This window comes from Marmota monax, unplaced genomic scaffold, assembly GCF_021218885.2.
Source record: "Marmota monax isolate L192 unplaced genomic scaffold, Marmota_monax_Labrador192_F-V1.1 WCK01_AAM20220418_F8-fsc00025, whole genome shotgun sequence".
Classification (NCBI taxonomy): Eukaryota; Metazoa; Chordata; class Mammalia; order Rodentia; family Sciuridae; genus Marmota; species Marmota monax.
Window position 1 is genome coordinate 759529 of NW_026691950.1, and position 17567 is coordinate 777095.

General features: G+C 42.9%; 1 long non-coding RNA gene across 5 annotated transcripts in view; it reads right to left on the reverse strand.

Moving 5' to 3' along the window:
- The window catches only part of LOC124094712 (uncharacterized), a 110624-nt gene that overhangs the window by 66854 nt on the left and 26203 nt on the right, over nucleotides 1-17567 (reverse strand). Inside the window, exon 2 of one of the 5 annotated variants that reach the window (XR_006852327.2) lies at nucleotides 15755-15915. The exons of 3 other annotated variants lie outside the window; for them this stretch is intronic. This is a non-coding gene — a long non-coding RNA (uncharacterized LOC124094712). Of the gene's footprint in view, nucleotides 1-2717; nucleotides 3451-15754; nucleotides 15916-17567 lie in introns of those variants that run through there. One more of the 5 variants, XR_006852341.2, reaches the window with a different exon arrangement.

The window sequence follows — 17567 nt, forward strand, 5'->3', positions numbered from 1 at the left end:
AAGTTTTCTTTATCTGACTATTTCACATATAGCTGCTATTTATGCTTATACCAGTCCTTGTATGGAAGTATTCTTTTATGGAATACTTTTTTATGAAATAAAATATTCCTTTATGGAAATATTTTTTCTTGCCTATCTAGTAATAAAATGGGCAAATCATAGGGTAGGTGCATATTTAACTTTTAAAGAAATTTCCAAACTATTTTTAATTGACTTATCATAGTTAATTCCCGCAGTGTGTAAGAGTTCTGTTCAATCCAATATACTTTCCAACACTTGGTATGGTTGGACTTTTTAACTTTACCCATTGTAATAGATGTTTAGTAATACCTAATTATGAGTTCCCTAATGACTACTGATGTTGAGCATATTTTCATGAATTTACTTCCAATACACCATCTTTTTTATTTTTTATTTTGGTGAACTGTTTAAATAGTTTGCCCAATTTTAATTGAGTTTATTTTCTCATTATTGAAATTTTTGAGAGTTCTTTATGTAGTCTAGACTCAAGTCACTTGTCAAATATGAGACTTTTAACAGTTTTCTCCCAGTTTGTGAATCATATTTTCATTTCTTTAATAGCGTCTTTCTAAAAGCAAAAGTTTTTAATTTTGATAAAGCCGAAGTCATCACTTTTTTTTATTTACACATTGTGCATTTTGTGTTATCCCTAAGGAATCTTTATCAGACTTGGAACACAAAGATTTCCTTACATTTTCTTCTGAAAGTTTCATAGTTAGTGTTTTACCTTCAGGTGTATGGTCCATTCGGAGTTAATTTTTGTGTCTAGGATGAGCTCTAGATCAAAGGTTTTTGTTGTGGTCATTTGTCTCCTTTTGCTTGTTGAAAACACTATAATTTCCAGTCATTGTTCCCTCTAATCTTTTCAGTCCCTTACCCCCAACCTCTGGTGACTTCCTCCCATGGTTACACTCATCAGGAGCCTCTGGACAGAGCTAGAGTTCTCTGGAATGATTTCTCCTCTGTGCCCCATAAATTAACATCTTCACTTCCGTGGACTCCCAAGATCTGTCCCTGTGACTATCACTAAGCTCTGCGTTGGTTCCCCACCCCTGCACCATGACCTGGAAATTCCCCTCAGGCAGTAGTAGGACTTCATCTGTCTCTCCTCCTTCAAGGAGCCTTAGGGGCCAGGTATACCTTGGTGGTAGTAGAGCACCTGCTTGGTGTGTGTGAGGCCCTGGGTTTGATCTCCTGTATGGCTTAGGCGAAGCAGGGATCCCTATCCTTCATTGCCTGATTCCAATATCCTGAGTACTTTTGGGGTGTGTGTGTGTGTGTGTGTGTGTGTGTGTGTGAGTGTTTTCAGCTGCTCAGGTAGGAGGGTAAATTTGTCCTTGTTATTCTATCTTGATTAGAAGTAGAAGTCTTCTTGATTCTTATTTAACCTAAAGTTCCCTTTCTAAAATTTAACCTTTCCTTTATTTATTCTAAGCACTTGTAATAATGAGATGATAGACCTGAGACATTGTTGTTATTGTCCTTATTCTAATGTCACAAAATGTCACATTTTTAAATGTACAACTGTATACCATCCCAATATTGTATACTCCTATGGTATACAGAATACAGATGGGGTAAAACCAGTGAAGTATTCCCACCCACTCATTACCCCATTTGTACCATGAGTATAGAAAATCCTCTGGGAAATCTGTGATCCACTTTGTACTACTCCTTCCTCTTAAGCTTTAAGAAAAAGGAAACTATTTTGCATGAAAATCATGTGCACATCTGTAGAAAACCTAATCTTGCACATTCCAGAGCTTTAAAACCAAGTAGCACACCTGCTAACCCTTCCTACAGAGTCAGAGCCAGGAACCCTGCACAGGTATCCAACCCTGGCAGGGGGTCCTCTGTACCTGCTACCCCTCTGCTCCCAGCTCCTCTGTTCTGCTGGTGACCCACTGATGGGTGTGTTACCTGGACCCGTGCAATGTTCAAGGGGCTGATGGTGACAACTGGAGGTCAGCGTAGGTAGGAACATGGCAGTAAGGAAGGAAAAGGGTTAACTCTCTGGTAAGGTCAATTGATATCACTGTCTGGGCTTCAATTCAAAACAGAATCACAAATTCTCTCCTTCTGTCTTACAGATTTGATTTTATGTCTTATATTCATGTTATGGAGGAAGCTAGGGGCCAAAGAGAATAATTTTTTTTATATAGACGGCATAAGCTCCCACAAAAAGGATTAGTACCTCATAATAATGGGGAGACTTTCTGGTTCATCTTGTCAGCCCCTGGGAAGGGTTTTTTGCCTTCCAAAGGAACTCTCACCCCTTCAGAACCAGCTCTCAGGAAAGGGCCAGAGAGCAATTCTTTGTTAATCATTGATTTAGTACAGCAATATCAGGGGGCATAAGTCCAAATGGCCTGTATGGTGTGGAATAAAAATAGCTGCATCACAAAGATATGTGGCCACTGTCATGTGTATCACTGTTAGGGACAAAAAGGGAGCCTTGGGTCTGCAAGGAACCAGAGAGGGTATGACCTGCCTCAAGGGACCCTCCTGGTGCCATCTGGTTTTGATACAATTGTACAAAATCTTCCAATTTACAAAATAATCTAAGCCTGACTTTTTCTCATAAGAAACTTCCTGATATTTAAAATAATTGAAAAAAAAGAAAAATATTAGATTTCAAACAGCACAAATTGGTTGGCTAAACCATGGGTTACCATTGGACAAACTTGTGACATTACCTTTAACCCAAGGAGTCTGTGTTGTAAAACTTCTCTGATGTTATATAAAGAAATTGTTATCACTTTGTCAACTTGGAAGAACTAGGCAGGGTCAAAAGAGTGAGAGCTGGAAGAAATCAAATCAGCATTATCCAAAAAGAAAGAAAGAAAAAGAAGAAAGAAACGCTTTTCAAAAGGTTCAGCCTAGGTTCTTCAAAAAAAATTAAAACAGAATCACATATGATCCAGTAATTTCACTTCTGAGTATTTATCTAAGAGAATCAATAAGAAGGCCTTGAAGATATTTGTAGATCCATATTTATAGCGGCATGCTCACACTAGCTAGACCTGGAAGCAACACAAACATCCATGGATGGATGAACAGATAAATAAAAAGTAGTCTATATACACAACGGAATATTATTTAGCCTTAAAAATGCAATTTTGTCATATGCTAGAATATGAATGAACCTTGAGGACATCATGCCAAGTGAAATAAACCAGTCACAAAAAGACAAATGTGTATGGTTCCACTTATATGAGGACCTAAAATGGTCAAAATCATAGAGACAAAGTAAACTGGTGATTTCCAGGGGTTGGGGGAGAGGGGAACAGAAAGGGTTTTACTGACACACATTCCAACAGGTTGGCAGGAGGTGAAGGAGAGTTCTGCCATCTTCAACACAGTTGAAGGTCAGTGGGAGTCAGGGTCACTCCATGTGAGTCAAGGTCACTCCATGTGTCAGGATCTAGCAGCAGTGGAAGAAAGAACAAGGGAGGTTTCTATGGGCCACATCTGGAAGTGCCTCACATCATTTTGCTCCCGTTCTTCCAAGGGAAGCTGGAAAATGTATTATCTGCGTATACTAAGTCAGAAAACAGATTGCTGACCTGCTGACCCCCTCTAACACATAAAGGAAGGCCTAAAGTAAGCTGGCTACCAGGTTGAAATTCTGGAGATGAGGCGCACCAACCTTCAGGCAAGATCTCTTGCCAAGATGGAAAAGATGATTTTCCATGGGGACTTGTAGGATTCAAATTTGGAGGAATTTTTCAGCCATTTTGTAAACTGTAGTCAGGAGAAAGAACAGGAACTCTGCCCCTAACTTGGACAGTCTTAATTTCTTTCAAAATTTAAATTCCCTTTCTATCAAACAGATACAATTATGTAATTTTTAATACTGTCCTAAGAATTAGAGACAGTTTTTATGTAATGCGCACGCATGGCACACAGTCATCATGAAATCCAAATGGCTACCCAGGTTCTGTAGAGGCCTCTCCATGGCCAGGACCTCAAGGCTTCCAGATATCCTTTCAATGTTCATGCAGACCTGAGGGTCAGGAATGTTCCTTGGCTTAAGCAACATTTGTTTTCCCATTGAATCCTACTTCTATCCTCTGAAACCACTCCAAACAAGGCAAGTCACTCTTCCATGTGCCAATTCTGCAGACATTTTAAAATCGCACACCTACTCAAATCTGCTCTTCTAGTATCTTCAACTTCAAATCTCTCACCATGCCTATTATTCTCCTCTGAAAACCCCTGCTTTCCTGTTACGCCTCCTAAAATGTGATTTACAGATAGTAAGACCACATTCCAAGTAAGATCTGACCAGCATAGAGTCCAGTAGCAGCATCTTCTCTTTTGTTTTCAGAAATGTATTTGTCAGAATACGGTGTCAGTTTTGCTGCTGTAACAAAAAGACTTAAAAATACAATTTTTCAAATAAGAGAGAAGTGTATTTCTTTTCTCATGTAACAGTCAGTCCAGAGATAGGTAGGTGGTCCAGGAAATTTATTTGGATTATTCAGATTCTAAAGTTTCTTTTACTTTGAAGCTTTTGTGTCCCCCTAGGGTGTTGACTGTATGGTTACAGCTGTCTCACCAATGCCACAAACAGGTTCTGGCTAGCCCATAGGAGGAAGAAGGAAAAGAATGGAGGTGAACAATGCTCTTCCATGGAAGTGAACACTGGCTGTGCTCATCAGTCCTCACTTCTGTCCACAGTCTGTCATTAAGGGCTTCATCACATGGTTACAACCAGCTGCAAGGAGACTGCAGAATGTAAATTCTATTTGGGGGCAAGGCAATAGAGTAAAACAAAATACTTCACTAAAACCAGAAGTGCGTGGGGCGTGGTAGCGGCACACTTGTAATCCCAGTGGCTCTGGAAGCTAAGACAGGAGGATTGTGAGTTCAAAACCAGCCTCAGCAATAGTGAGGCACTAAGCAACTCCGTGAGATCCTGTCTCTAAATACAATACAAAATAGGGCTGGGGATGTGGCTCAGTGGTCGAGTGCCCCTGAGTTCAACCCCCAGTATTCCCACCAAAGGAAAAAGAAAAACTAGAAGTGGATTTAGTTAGTAGAAGCAAGGGAAAAAGGGACACAGGATAACTAAGAGTCTGTGCCAAGAGAAATTCTGCAAAACTAAGGAAAGTCCCCCAGATTGAAAGAAATTAAGAACCCGTAGCAAGAATGAATAAGAACTGCTAAGATGAAATGGGGAGATAATAAATAGGGCACATGAAGCTCAGATACATGGTGAGCTGGAAGGTAACAGGACAAATGTAAACAAATTGAAGTGCTGTCATCATTGCCTAGAAAATAAGTGACGACACTAGATAGATGCTTTAACCAGAGAGCCCAGGTAGAAGTTTTAACTTTTTAAGTACTATGTATTACAGTTCTGAATCAATCTAGTGGAAATAGTCTATCCCAAGGGGTGAAAAAACTCTATGAGAAAAATGATTTTCCTGTTTTCTGAGGAAGAGGGAAATTGGCTGAATCAGACAGGACTTCCCATACTCAATTTCAGTTATCCTACCCTCAGAGGAACAGGGAATTTAATCTGGAAGTTCCCAAAATGTCAATAAATGAAAAAAGCAAACAAATTGGGGAAAATAAATATTTCAGACTTGGAGTGGGGTGGGAATAATTACTGTGAAATATGCTAAGTGCCTTGCCTGGTTTCTGGTGGTTTCTTGGGGTTTTAAGGTTTCTTTCTTATGATTCATTGGCCACAAATCATTGAAAATACCAAGAAGGAAAAGATGCAGTAAGTAAATGCATAAATCCCCCTCAGCTTTTAATAAAACTCAAATATTGACACTTGGAAAGATTACTTTTTTTCCCTTTGGTAACAACAATCAACCCCAATAACATTGTTAAAAAATACAACTCCATGTGTAGACCCTGCTGAACATAGTAAATTAGGCAACATCATAATTTCATAAAAAAGGGGCACCATACTCACTTATTCAATTACTTTTACAGAAGAGAAGCAAATGTATTGTGACCACATTCCCCACCACGAGACTGGAGCTCAAGTTTAGTACATTAGAAGAATCTCTGCGTGGGAGCGTCTGTCGTCCTGGGTTGGAAGACAGAGCCATGATGGGTTCTACTCAATAGGCTAATATCCTGCTGAATTTTTCTGGGTAAACACTCTACTAGAATTGCTTTCAGGAAAGAATAGAGGTTTTCAAATCTGAAGTCATACTATGGAATGGGATAGTCCCCATTCTTGAGCAAAAAATCAGCTCAAGAGAAAGATGATAGAATTCAAAGTTACTGTAAAGGCAACTTTTGAGAAGATCTTTCTCTCTCTACATCTGTTCTGTGGGATTTCTTTTTTTTTCCCCCACCAGAGGTAATTCTCAGCAACCTCCTTCTAGAACTAGCTTTGAAGTCCTCTGCACACCTGTGTAGATTATAAAGCAGGCAGCAGCTCTTCCACACCCAAAGTAAGTTCACAGCGTGTCAGTTAAGACATGCCCTCTAGCAACCTGTGTAAAAGTTAAACCCAAGCTTGATATAATCTCCTGAAGTGGTTCACCCTTGCCTGGATTTAGCACATATTCCCTGTGCTTGAGAAAAGGAAAGCCTCCTTTTTTAGGTACAACTCTATTTTCAGAAACACACTCCATGGGTAAAGAGGCTTTGGCGATAGGTGCTCTCAGAATATTATGGAACTGTTCTGTCCAACTCACCTGACCGTCCCTCATTCTTTCTTTGCTCAGGGGCTAGGTGTGATTAAAACAAACAAAACAATAAAAACCACACTGCTGATAAGCTCCGCCACCTCTTTGGTTTCTGGCTTTTGAATTAACAGATCATTGACAAATACTGGGGAATAAAGGAAGGGTCAGTTTCTCTTTCTAGCGTTGCCTGAGTAGTAGCTCTTCCCCAATTCTCTTTCTCTCCAGAAGTCCCCAGCCTTTGTCCTGTGCAAGGCATTTGGGGCTGACCGTGTTTCTTGATATTGGTGCTAGGCTGGGGCTGGAAAGCCCAGGACAAATCACTGGATTTAGCACATATTCCCTGTGCTTGAGAAAAGGAAAGCCTCCTTTTTTAGGTACAAAAGTCAAAGTGCTGGCCATGCTGGCGGGGCACAGACAAAGGAAGTATAGCAAGAACTTGACTCTGAGCCAAATGCTTGCCCTAGGCCCAAGCACCTTGCTTGTTTCCAGCTGCAGAGGCAGGGGGGGACCCTGGGCTCTGCCAGCCTGGCCTTGCAGGTGTGGCAGGGAAGTGGTTGCACCTGGCTCAAGAGGGCCTGCCAGAGCGAATCACAGGCATGTGGTTCTGATCCAGGGCCACTCCCTGACCCCGTGAAGGCGGAACTCCCTGGCTCCTTCCTTGGAATCCAAGGGTCCCTCTCCCCAGCCCACCTTTCAGTCTGGCCTTGATCTTGTGATTCCCCGTGGTTCCTGGAGTGCTCCTAACGTCACCCTCTGTCTAGGATCAGTTCAGCTCCTGTTTCCCCGAGAGCACCGATAACGAACCTCACCCCTCCGGGCTACTGAAGAGCAGAGTTCTTTCCTCCTCAGGCTCCAGACGTACTATATTCACCCCATAGTTAAAATGAATCCCCAGGCACTAGGCACTTTCTTGTTACCACCAATGCTATTTTCTTTTAAAAGACAGTTTCCTGCTCCTCTAGACTCTCAGTCTCTGGTTCTGGTCTTTATGTGCAGGAAAAAGTCATGATATTCAGGAGATCCTCAATGACCTCATACCCCAATGAAAGACTCACTTTCTCTCTGTCCTTCCACCGTTCTCTGGTAAGCTGACTTGGGCCATAGGTGAGCCTGTGGACCCTCCATTGGAGGGAGTCTAATTTACTGCTTTAAGATTCCTTTCTCCTGATCCCCAGGTTGGTCCCATACCACCTTCCTTATCAAGCCTGTCCTTCTGTGCCTGCCTGGTGACATAGGCTCAAACCAGAAGACACTGGAGGGAGATCCAAGATGATGCCATACAATTTTGGCTTATAAATTGCACTTTCTCCTACTGTTATATATTCTACTCCTAGAATAGTATAATCGTAGACAATCCATTCTCTATCATGCCCATGTCAGAGTTTCCCAATTTTGTGAGTTGAGTTTCTCTTTAGGGGGTGGGAGCTGCATATATGCAGACAATTTACTTGCGGTTTGAGAATAACTTGAGATCTCCCAAAACCTGGGGGCAGGGATGGGCAGAAACCCTGCCCCTGGGGTTGGTATGTGTTCTGTATTCTGTATCCTGTCCTTATCAGGTCTTTTATGTTCATTTGATCCCAATTTTCCAGAAAGTTCTCTTGACTGTGTGCACCTCTTATATCCAATCCCAGTCTGTCCTGTTACACCAATGTTATCATTATTGACATCATCTTCATTACTAATGTCATTATCCCTGGGCTCCACCCCAGATCTTTCCTAGGAGACATGTTAGCAGGGAGAATTCAAGTTTTGTTGTCTTGAAGCTTAAAGTAAACTTTGAAAGGAAGAGAGTACAAAATTATCTTACCATTACAAATTTATATATCTATATACATGGTATACATGTGTTAAATTATCTTACATATTAAATATGTCATAGATGCAAACATAACTTGAAGTCCCTTACCGTGGCTTTGGAAGGGCCTATATACAGCCAGGGGACCAAAGCTTAAGCCTCATTAGCTCCATGTTAGTCCATCTCTCTGTATCAACCTAAGAGAAATCCCACACCAGCTAGCCAGGAAGATTTCTACTCAAAGATTCACCATCTACTTGAAAGATTCAGAAAAATTTTTATATGCAACTAAGAGTTCCTATGGCTTATGTTCTCAGAACCCCTGTATCTACTGGTGAAGTACAACAGCAATAGCTTATTTTAATTAATTTGATTTTTAATAATGCCTCACCACTTAATTAAGAAGGATTCCTTGGAGTAAAACTTTTCTTAATCTTTTCTGCCTACTATCAGAGGCAGTGATGAGACAAAGAATGTGATGTGTATTGGTTTTTATTCACTCAATAGGTTTTATCATCTTTATAAATAATATCAGAATAAATTCTAACTTCTTCCAATAAAACGTTTTCATTCTCTGAGATGTTTAGTGCCCTTTCTCTGAGACTCTGTTTCATTTCCATTATTCAACTGAATCTAGTAACATTTATTGAACAGCTACTATGTGTTAGGCACCACTGCAGGCCCTCTGGAGATTCAAAGAGAGTTACTACTTACCCTTGCCTTCCCTGGAATCCTAGGTAGCAAGATGAATCTGGGTAAAACTTAATTAGTACAAGCAGAGGCAGTGTAGGATATAAAAGAGGGGGCCATTGATGCGGCATGAATTGACTTTGATGGCGGTTTCCTAAGGACCATGCGAAAGCTGGTTTGAGTAGTCACAGTGTCAAGATGGACCAAGCATGGTGCTAGACACTTTATACACAGAATCATGTTCTCACAGTTGGGTGTAGAGGACAATGAAGTCACGAGAACCTGGGCTATGAGTCCTCATTCTGGTTGAAGCCCTTGCTACATTTTCCCATAGCACCTGTGGGTTTCCTGTCATTCTGCACATCCCCTTGGAATAGCTGTTCAATGCCTTCCCTGCTGCAGGCACCATCAAACAAGGACTGTGGGTCTATCTTCTTAGCCACTGTTTTCCCAGGACCTAGCTCAGACTAGTGGGATGCAGGAACACAATAAATACTCGAATGGACTGACCCAATGAGAGAAGAGGGAGAAAGAGAGGGGACCTGTTAGTCAACTTTTTGTGGCTGGGACTAGAATACCCCACAAGAACAACTTGGAGAGGGGTTGAGGTTTGATCCCAATTTTCCAGAAAGTTCTCTTGACTGTGTGCACCTCTTGTATCCAATCCCAGTCTGTCCTGTCACACCAACATTATCACCATTCACATCATCCTCATCACTAAGGTTTGATCAAAAACCATGAGGTTTCAGAGATTTAGTCCGTGATCAGCCAACTCCATGGTTGTGGACGCAGGGGGAGGCAGAACATCATGGTGGAAGGGCACTGTGGGGGGTAGCTGCTCAGGTCGTGGCTGCCAGGAAGCAAGGGAGCAAGGGGAAGATGAACGCTTTCAGGGCCCCAGTGACCTCCCTGCTCCAGCCAGGCCCCACCTGCCTACAGTCACCACCCAGTTAATCCATTCAAACTAGGTGGGCTGATGAGGTTGCGGTTTTCACCACCCAGTCGGTTCACACCTAATATTCCTGTATCAACACAGCTGCTTTTGGGGGACATCTCAGATCTGAACCATACCAAGGAGCAAAGGAGAGACAGGAAGTGAGGGAGGGAGGGGTTATAAAGGCAGCAAAACCACAATTCTATCCCAGGTCTGACCTTGAGAAGCCCATGTGCTTTCTTCTCTGCCTTCGGGCTCATCAGAGTTTGTATGCGGCCCTAAAAGTGACTTCTGAGAAGGAAAGTGCTTGCCCATGTGTAACCTGTGGGGAATGTTGGAAATCATTCTTATTTTGTGATCGTTGCCCCTCGTGGATATTATATGCCAGTAGGAGCAAGTGGCCAAGGCCCGAGGAGGTCACACACAGCCTCTGATTTCCACACTGTCCTAGCAGCCACACTGATCTTCCCTGTGCTAGGAATGATCCAGTCCCAGCCTTCCTCTGCATGTGGCCTCCAGGGAGACACTGAAGCCACATCTGTCCAAGTAAGCGTGGAAGACTTTCGTTTCCTCCTTGTTCAGTCCAATCAAGACTGGTGGTCCTCTGAAGAAACGCTTACTCATGAAGCTAAGAAAGGAAACGCAAGAATAGGTCCCCAGAAAACTGAAAGTGGATTAGCTTTCTGAGTATTCTGCTGCTAAGGCACACTTACCTGAACTGAGATTAATTCACAGCTTATGAGGTAAACTGCTAAATTCTGTGCCTTTACCCTGCCTATCTGGGGCGCATGCTGAAATAAAATATTCAGGGTTTTTTCCTCCAAAGTAGATTTGGGTTAACAAGTTTTCTCAACCTGGTGAAAATCCAGTCCCTGGTCCTCCTGTTGACCCCTGTCCTCTCTTCTCTGGTGCTGAGTTATGACAGGTTCTCTCATTGGTAGCCAGAGCCAGTTCCACAGTGTCTGGCCAATGTGGTTGCACAGGGCACCGTCCCCAGAAAGTCTTGAACTTGGGGGTCAGTGTTCTGTAGTTGATGTGTTGAAATTCTTAATAATTTTATCTTTGAATTTATATTCGGGGCATGAAGTCTGACGGGACAATGAAGAAGGCACAGGAAGCGGGCCTCAGAGCCTCTACTTGGATGCTGTCCAGCCTCCTGATGCTGGGTTACCTCCCAAGGGTAGGTTTCCAGCCAACTGTTTTCCTTTCCTGGACACCCTGAGCCCATCTGGGTGTCATCACACTCAGACACCAGTGTTGTCTTCTCCCCAGAGGGTCTTGGTGTAGATACAGAAAGGATTGGAGGTCAGGTATGTACACCCTGCCGGGTCTTGAGGCTAAGCATCACCCCAGATGGACGGCACCACAGTACCTATCCTGGGCAGGTGACATGGCAGGACTAGCCTCTCACCCAGCCCTGCTCCACGCACCTGTCTATCCGCTGTGGAGGTTACAATATCCCTGGGGGTTGTCTGCACTCTGGGTGGGGGTGGGAGGCCAGTGGGAAGAGGAGATGCCTGCCTCAACCTGCCCAGCCTTGGCGGGGGGGGGGGTGTTGTGGGGGGGCACTGAGGTGGAGGACCTGCAGTCAAAGGGCAGGTGAATGTGAGAGTCAGTACCTGCCCCATTAAAAGTGTTTGAGCTCCAGCATGATATTAAATAGCAAATCAAAACCAAACAAGACAACCTGGATACAAGACACCCAAGAAGGAAAACATTTTGCATTTTGATACCTTTAACATACCTTTTCCTGCTCTTTGAACAGGGAGCTTTGTATTTTCATTCTACCCCGTTCCTGAAAATTATGCAGCTGGTCCTGCTTGCAGTCTCTCTTCCTGCCATGCTGCTTGATCCTTGGGTTGAGGAAACCTACCCTATTTTGTCCACAAGAAGTCTTTTCTGTTGGACTTTATGCCAGTCTTCAGTGATCACGCAGTAACACTCTATGACAGGATTGACCTGGGGCCCAGACTTGTTTTCCTCTGAAGTATTAAATTGTCCAGAGCAAATGTCCTGGCCAGCAATGATGATTTATCCAGTTTCTGTTCTTCAGAGGGAGGCACCTTCTTCCTGTACTATTCTTTTGTTTCATTTTGGAGTCTTGCTATGTTGCTCACAGTGGCCTTGAACCCTTGGGCTCAAGGGCTCCTACAAGCTGGGATCTTGGTTTGGTCATCCGTGTGGCTGCAGAGGCTTGTATAGGCTGCCATCTATGTGGCAGAACCTGATTGCAATACGCCATCACCTCTGCCTACCGGAGGATTTGCTATCCTTTCATCTTCAAGGTCGCCTCCCCTCCACTTCCTCTATCTTTTCCTCTATCTTCTAACAAGCAGCCCTTTTGCAAAGCAGACATGATTGACATTCCTTCAACCAACTAAAAGGCTAAGAACGTCTTGCCTTGGGTTACAAACCCCACCCAATTCTCTAGCTTTCTTTTTGAACATCTATTGTCACGAATTCTCAATGGGTGTCCTTCTCAGATCCTATCACCACAGGATTTAACAATGAAGACATTTCAGTATGCATTAAGAATTATAGTAATAATTTTCATAATAAGTAAGGGTTTATCACAACTGAAAAATAAAATATAATTTCTTATACTGGTTTAAAAATGATGAGTGCATATATTATACATATATTGATGTCAAATATATGTACATACATCCATATAGGTAACATTCCTTACATTGTTCTGGAAATATGTATGAGTATGTATATGTATATGTATAGATATAGATATGTATGTATGTGTGTGTGTGTATATATATATATATTATATATGAGTCATCACAACAATTCTATGAAGTATGTACTATGCTATAATTCTCATTTTTCATGTGAGAAAATTGGAGGCACAGAGCAATAAAAGAACTTATTCAAAGTCACAGATCTGGCAAGTGGCAGAGCAAGCATTCAAGTCTCTGCCCTGAACTCAGTTTGAGCTGGAAAAGTTCAGAGGAGAAACAACTGAGGTTGGGAAGATGTCCTGGAGAGGGAAGGACCCAAACAGACATGAGGTGATGGCTGAGCTCTAGAAAACAAAGAGAGAGAGAGAGCACACTACTGACGCACAAACTCCAGGGGTGGGGCCCTGCCACCTGTATTTTAACAAGCATGATTGTGCTGCATGCTCGAGTTTGAGAATTAGGTAGTGCCAAGGGTCACGTGCTCAGAGAACTGTGCCCGGCACACACGGACTGCCTCATGGATGCTAAAAGATTAGCTGCAGCTCTATATATCTTCCTTTTTCGGTTTGACCCCACCCAGGTCCTGCTCTGTTTCCTGAGACCCTTATGGGTCTCCACCCTGACAGTGTGAGATGCCTGCTTTCCAGCACGTCTCTGCAGGCCTTCTGCAACCTTCCCTGACCAGTTCTCCCTCACAGGGAGGTTCTGGCCCAGTTGCCTGTTGGGCCTGCAGTCTGTCCTAAAGCATGGCCCATATGATGGGGCCACACCCTTCCCAGGTCCTGAGTTGGCAGAGGAGGACATACCTTGGGGCAAACCTGGTGCTTTCCTCAGGCTTTGATGTAAAAATATCTCTGTGCCATTAACCATACTCCAGACTCCACAGAAGAACTCTGAGTCATGGTGCCCTCCAAAGTGTCCCTTCTTTGTGTGCCCAAAGCTTTTTGCATAAACTAAATAAAGCAAATGAATTTTATTTTTATTTATTTTATTTTATTTTTTAACTGTCTGAAGAGATGATCAGTTGGCCATTTCATCCACTTAATCTATTAAACTAAACATCGTCAACTATTTACTTGGAATAATTAAGATTTATATTAACTGTGTAAAATGTGCACGGTATTACTCTGCCACCAGTGTTGATTAAGGCAACATGAATATCCCACATTGACCCAGGCCACAAGCAAATACAACTAAAGGGAACTCAGCATTATCTGTAACCAGAAAAGCCTCTTTTGCCTTCTCTGGGTCAAAAAGACTGGGACATCAGAGGAAGACCAACCATGGTGGTACATGCCTATAATCCCTGTGACTCTGGTAGCTGAGGCAGGAGGATCACAAGTTTGAGGCTAGCCTCAGCAACTTAGTAAGGTCCTGTCTCAAAATAAAAAATAAATGGGCTGGGGATGTGGCTCAGTGGTTAAGTTCCCCTGGGTTCAATCTCTGGTACCAAAAAATAAAAATAAAAAATAAAAGCAGAGGGAGACCAGGAAATAGAGAAAGAGGCAATGGCAGGTATTTTTCCTTCCTCTCATACCACCACCAGCAGCCTCGCTGCGGCTGGAGGGAGGCTGGGATAGAATAGCTGGAAGGACACTGGAATTCTTTTCCCCAGGGAGCAACTGATTATTACAAAATAAAAATCTTTGTATTAGAAGATTTTAAAATCCTTCAACTTCAGGTGGTGGGAAGGGAAAGGAGGGGACACAGGACATCAAGGCAGTGGAGCCATTCTGCCTGGTTCTCTGAGGGTGATACACATTGTTACACATTAGTCAACACCCAGCGCCCAGTGTGAACCCTCACAAAAACCATGGGCTCTGGGGGAAGGTGTGCCAGTCTAGGCCGAGGAGTGGAACAAACCTGGCAGCAGGTGTGGGAAGTGGGGAGCCGGGAATCAGCGGAGACAGAGGCTATATTGAACTTTGTCCCCAATTTTGCTGTGAACCTAAAACAGCTCTAAAAAATAAAACTTATCAATCCCCCAAAACCAAGGGCCAAATGTTCTCTCAGATATATAGATGCTAACACACAATAAGGGGGTTGGGGTGGGAATAGAAGTTCATTGGATTAGACAAAGGGGAATGAAGGGAAGGGAGGGCAGATGGGAATAGGAAAGAGAGCAAAATGGATTGGACATAGCTTTCCCATGTTCATATATGAACGCACGGCCAGTGAAACACCACATCGTGTTCAACCACAGGAATGGGACTCCATGGATGTACGATTCATTGAAATACATTCTACTGTCAGGTATATCTTAAAAGAACAAATAAAAGTATTTTAAAAATAAACCTTATTAAACTACAGTCACCCTACAATGCTACAGAACATGGGAATGTGTCCCCCCATCTAGCTGCATTGTGGAACCTGTTATCCAACCCCCTCTATATATTTTATAAAGGACTAGAAAACTATACCAGGGTTTTTATTAGTCTCCAAACACAAAGAAATAATGACTATTGAAGGAGATGGAAATGCCAATCACCCTGCTGTGATCATTACACATTGGACACACGTACTGTACCTTCAAATATGTAAATTATTATGTGTCAATTAAAAAAAAGAAAACTTTTAAGCCGGGTGCAGTGGTGCACACCTAAAATCCCAGAGGCTCGGGAGGGAGGCTGAGGCAGAAAGATCTTGAGTTCAAAGCCAGCCTCAGCAATGGTGAGGCACTAAGCTGCTCAGTGAGACCCTGTAAAGGGCTGGGGATGTGGCTCATTGGTTAAGAGCCCCTGGGCTTAATCTCCAGTACCAAAATAATAATGATAATAATGATAACTTTTTAAAAATAAGTAAAGTCTATTAATTTAAAAATTAATCATCCTTGCACCCTGGCCCACAGTAGGGCTGCAGATCTTGGATGTTCTCAGGCTCAACCCTGTTGGCAGGAAAAATTGTCCAGCAAGACAGAAGCCTCTGTGAAGGGTGTTTACTGGGCTCCATTCCAGGAAGTTACCTGAAGAGTCAGGCTGATGTGGCTCCAGATGTGCTGGGCGGCCTCACATTATGCTTGTTAGTCACATTATTCATGGTGAGACTCCAAGGACACTCATGTGGATGACATACTGGGTACTGATACAATCTCCAGTGATTTTGGTGAGAACGCTTTCAAAGGCCCTGTAAAGTTTTTAAGACATAAATAGAGCCAACGTCTTATAGCACCTAAATGCTAAGTAGTACCTTGACAACGCTAAGACAGTCCAGGTTTCAAAGATACCCAAATTAAAAACATCCAGGTGAACATTAATGGGTGTTAAAGGAAAAACAGCCAGTTAACACCCTGATGCTGACTGCTGGAAATCCTGGTGATGTAGCCCGGGCACCCGGGGCACTATCTTCAGAAGATAAGTGACTCAGAGCCTGCCAAGCCAAATTCTGATTCATGATGCCCCCCACTCCAACTCCACCCCACTACCCCCAAAAGAAAACAGGATTTCCCTGAGCAGCAACCAGAGTCCAACCCTGGGGGTGGGGGTGATGTCAGCCCTGTTGCTAGTTGTCATAGCTACATTCCCACCTTCTGGGGGCAGCCAGCCCCACGAGAACTAATGGGTCTTCCAGATGAGACCAGACAGTTCTCTGAGACAGAGTGGAAGTTAGGACCCAGTGAATGTGAAAGCAGTAGAGGCCATCTGGGCCAGTGGGGAGAAAATAATACACACAGAGACCCCCGGGCTTGTCCCACATTAGGAGTCACGTCCTCATTGGCTTCTGTCATCTGCAGCCCAACCCAGAGGAGATCCATTGGTTAGCTGTTGTTTTCTTAACCCATATTTTTGATAACATTTATTGCACAAATATGGCACATACTTTACACACATTTGTTATAAACCTCATTTTCTGTTGTTCTAAGCTCACCTGGGACATGCACTAAGAGAGACCACACAGGGCCACAAAGAGATGAACACAGTACCCATCACAGGAAGTGCTCAAAAAATGTTGGCCCAAAACACATTCTATAAAACTAGAAATAATACTAACATTTCTCAAGAAACATGGAGAACGTTCTTGGCGTTTGGCACTCGTTAGCTCTAATCCCGTAAACAACCCTTGCGAGGTAAATATTGCTATGCCCATTTCCCTAAATTCAATATTAAAGAGTCAACAATGTCCATAAGCAACATCCATAATAGATTATGGCTATTCTGGTGATAATGATGATGGCAATAATAATAGCATTATTATTGAAATAAGTAAGATTTATTTACCACTTACCATGTGTCAGACTACTATGAGGAGTTGCAAAAATTACTCATTTAATCCTCATGATGACTTTATGAACTAGGTACTATTACTATCCCCCATTTTACCAATGAGGAAACCGAGGCCCAGAGATTCATTAGCTCCTGAGTGTTAGTCTGGCTCCCAAGCCTGTGTATTTAATCTGACCAGAGCTAAACCAGAAGGTTATTTTTGTTCCTCTTACTACAGCACTTCTCGGCTGGATGAAAATTCTATTCCTATGTTGGGAAGAACCCATCTTTCATTGGCCTCTTGGCTTCGAAAAGTCAAGGTTTCTCGAGGATGATTTCCCACTGTTGATCTCAGATTGTTTTCTAAAGTTTTCATTGTTGTTTTTGAGCATGTGTGTGTGTGTGTGTGTGTATTCCTATAAGGAAAAAAAAAGGACACTCCAGGCAACCATAACTTAACCCACTGCTCAACATCCCGCCAATTCTTAACCTTTTGCTCGTCTCCTTCTCTGCATGCTGTTCTGCCAAGTGGAGTCCTGTGTAGTATTATGTAGCTCCAGAGACAGACATGTGACC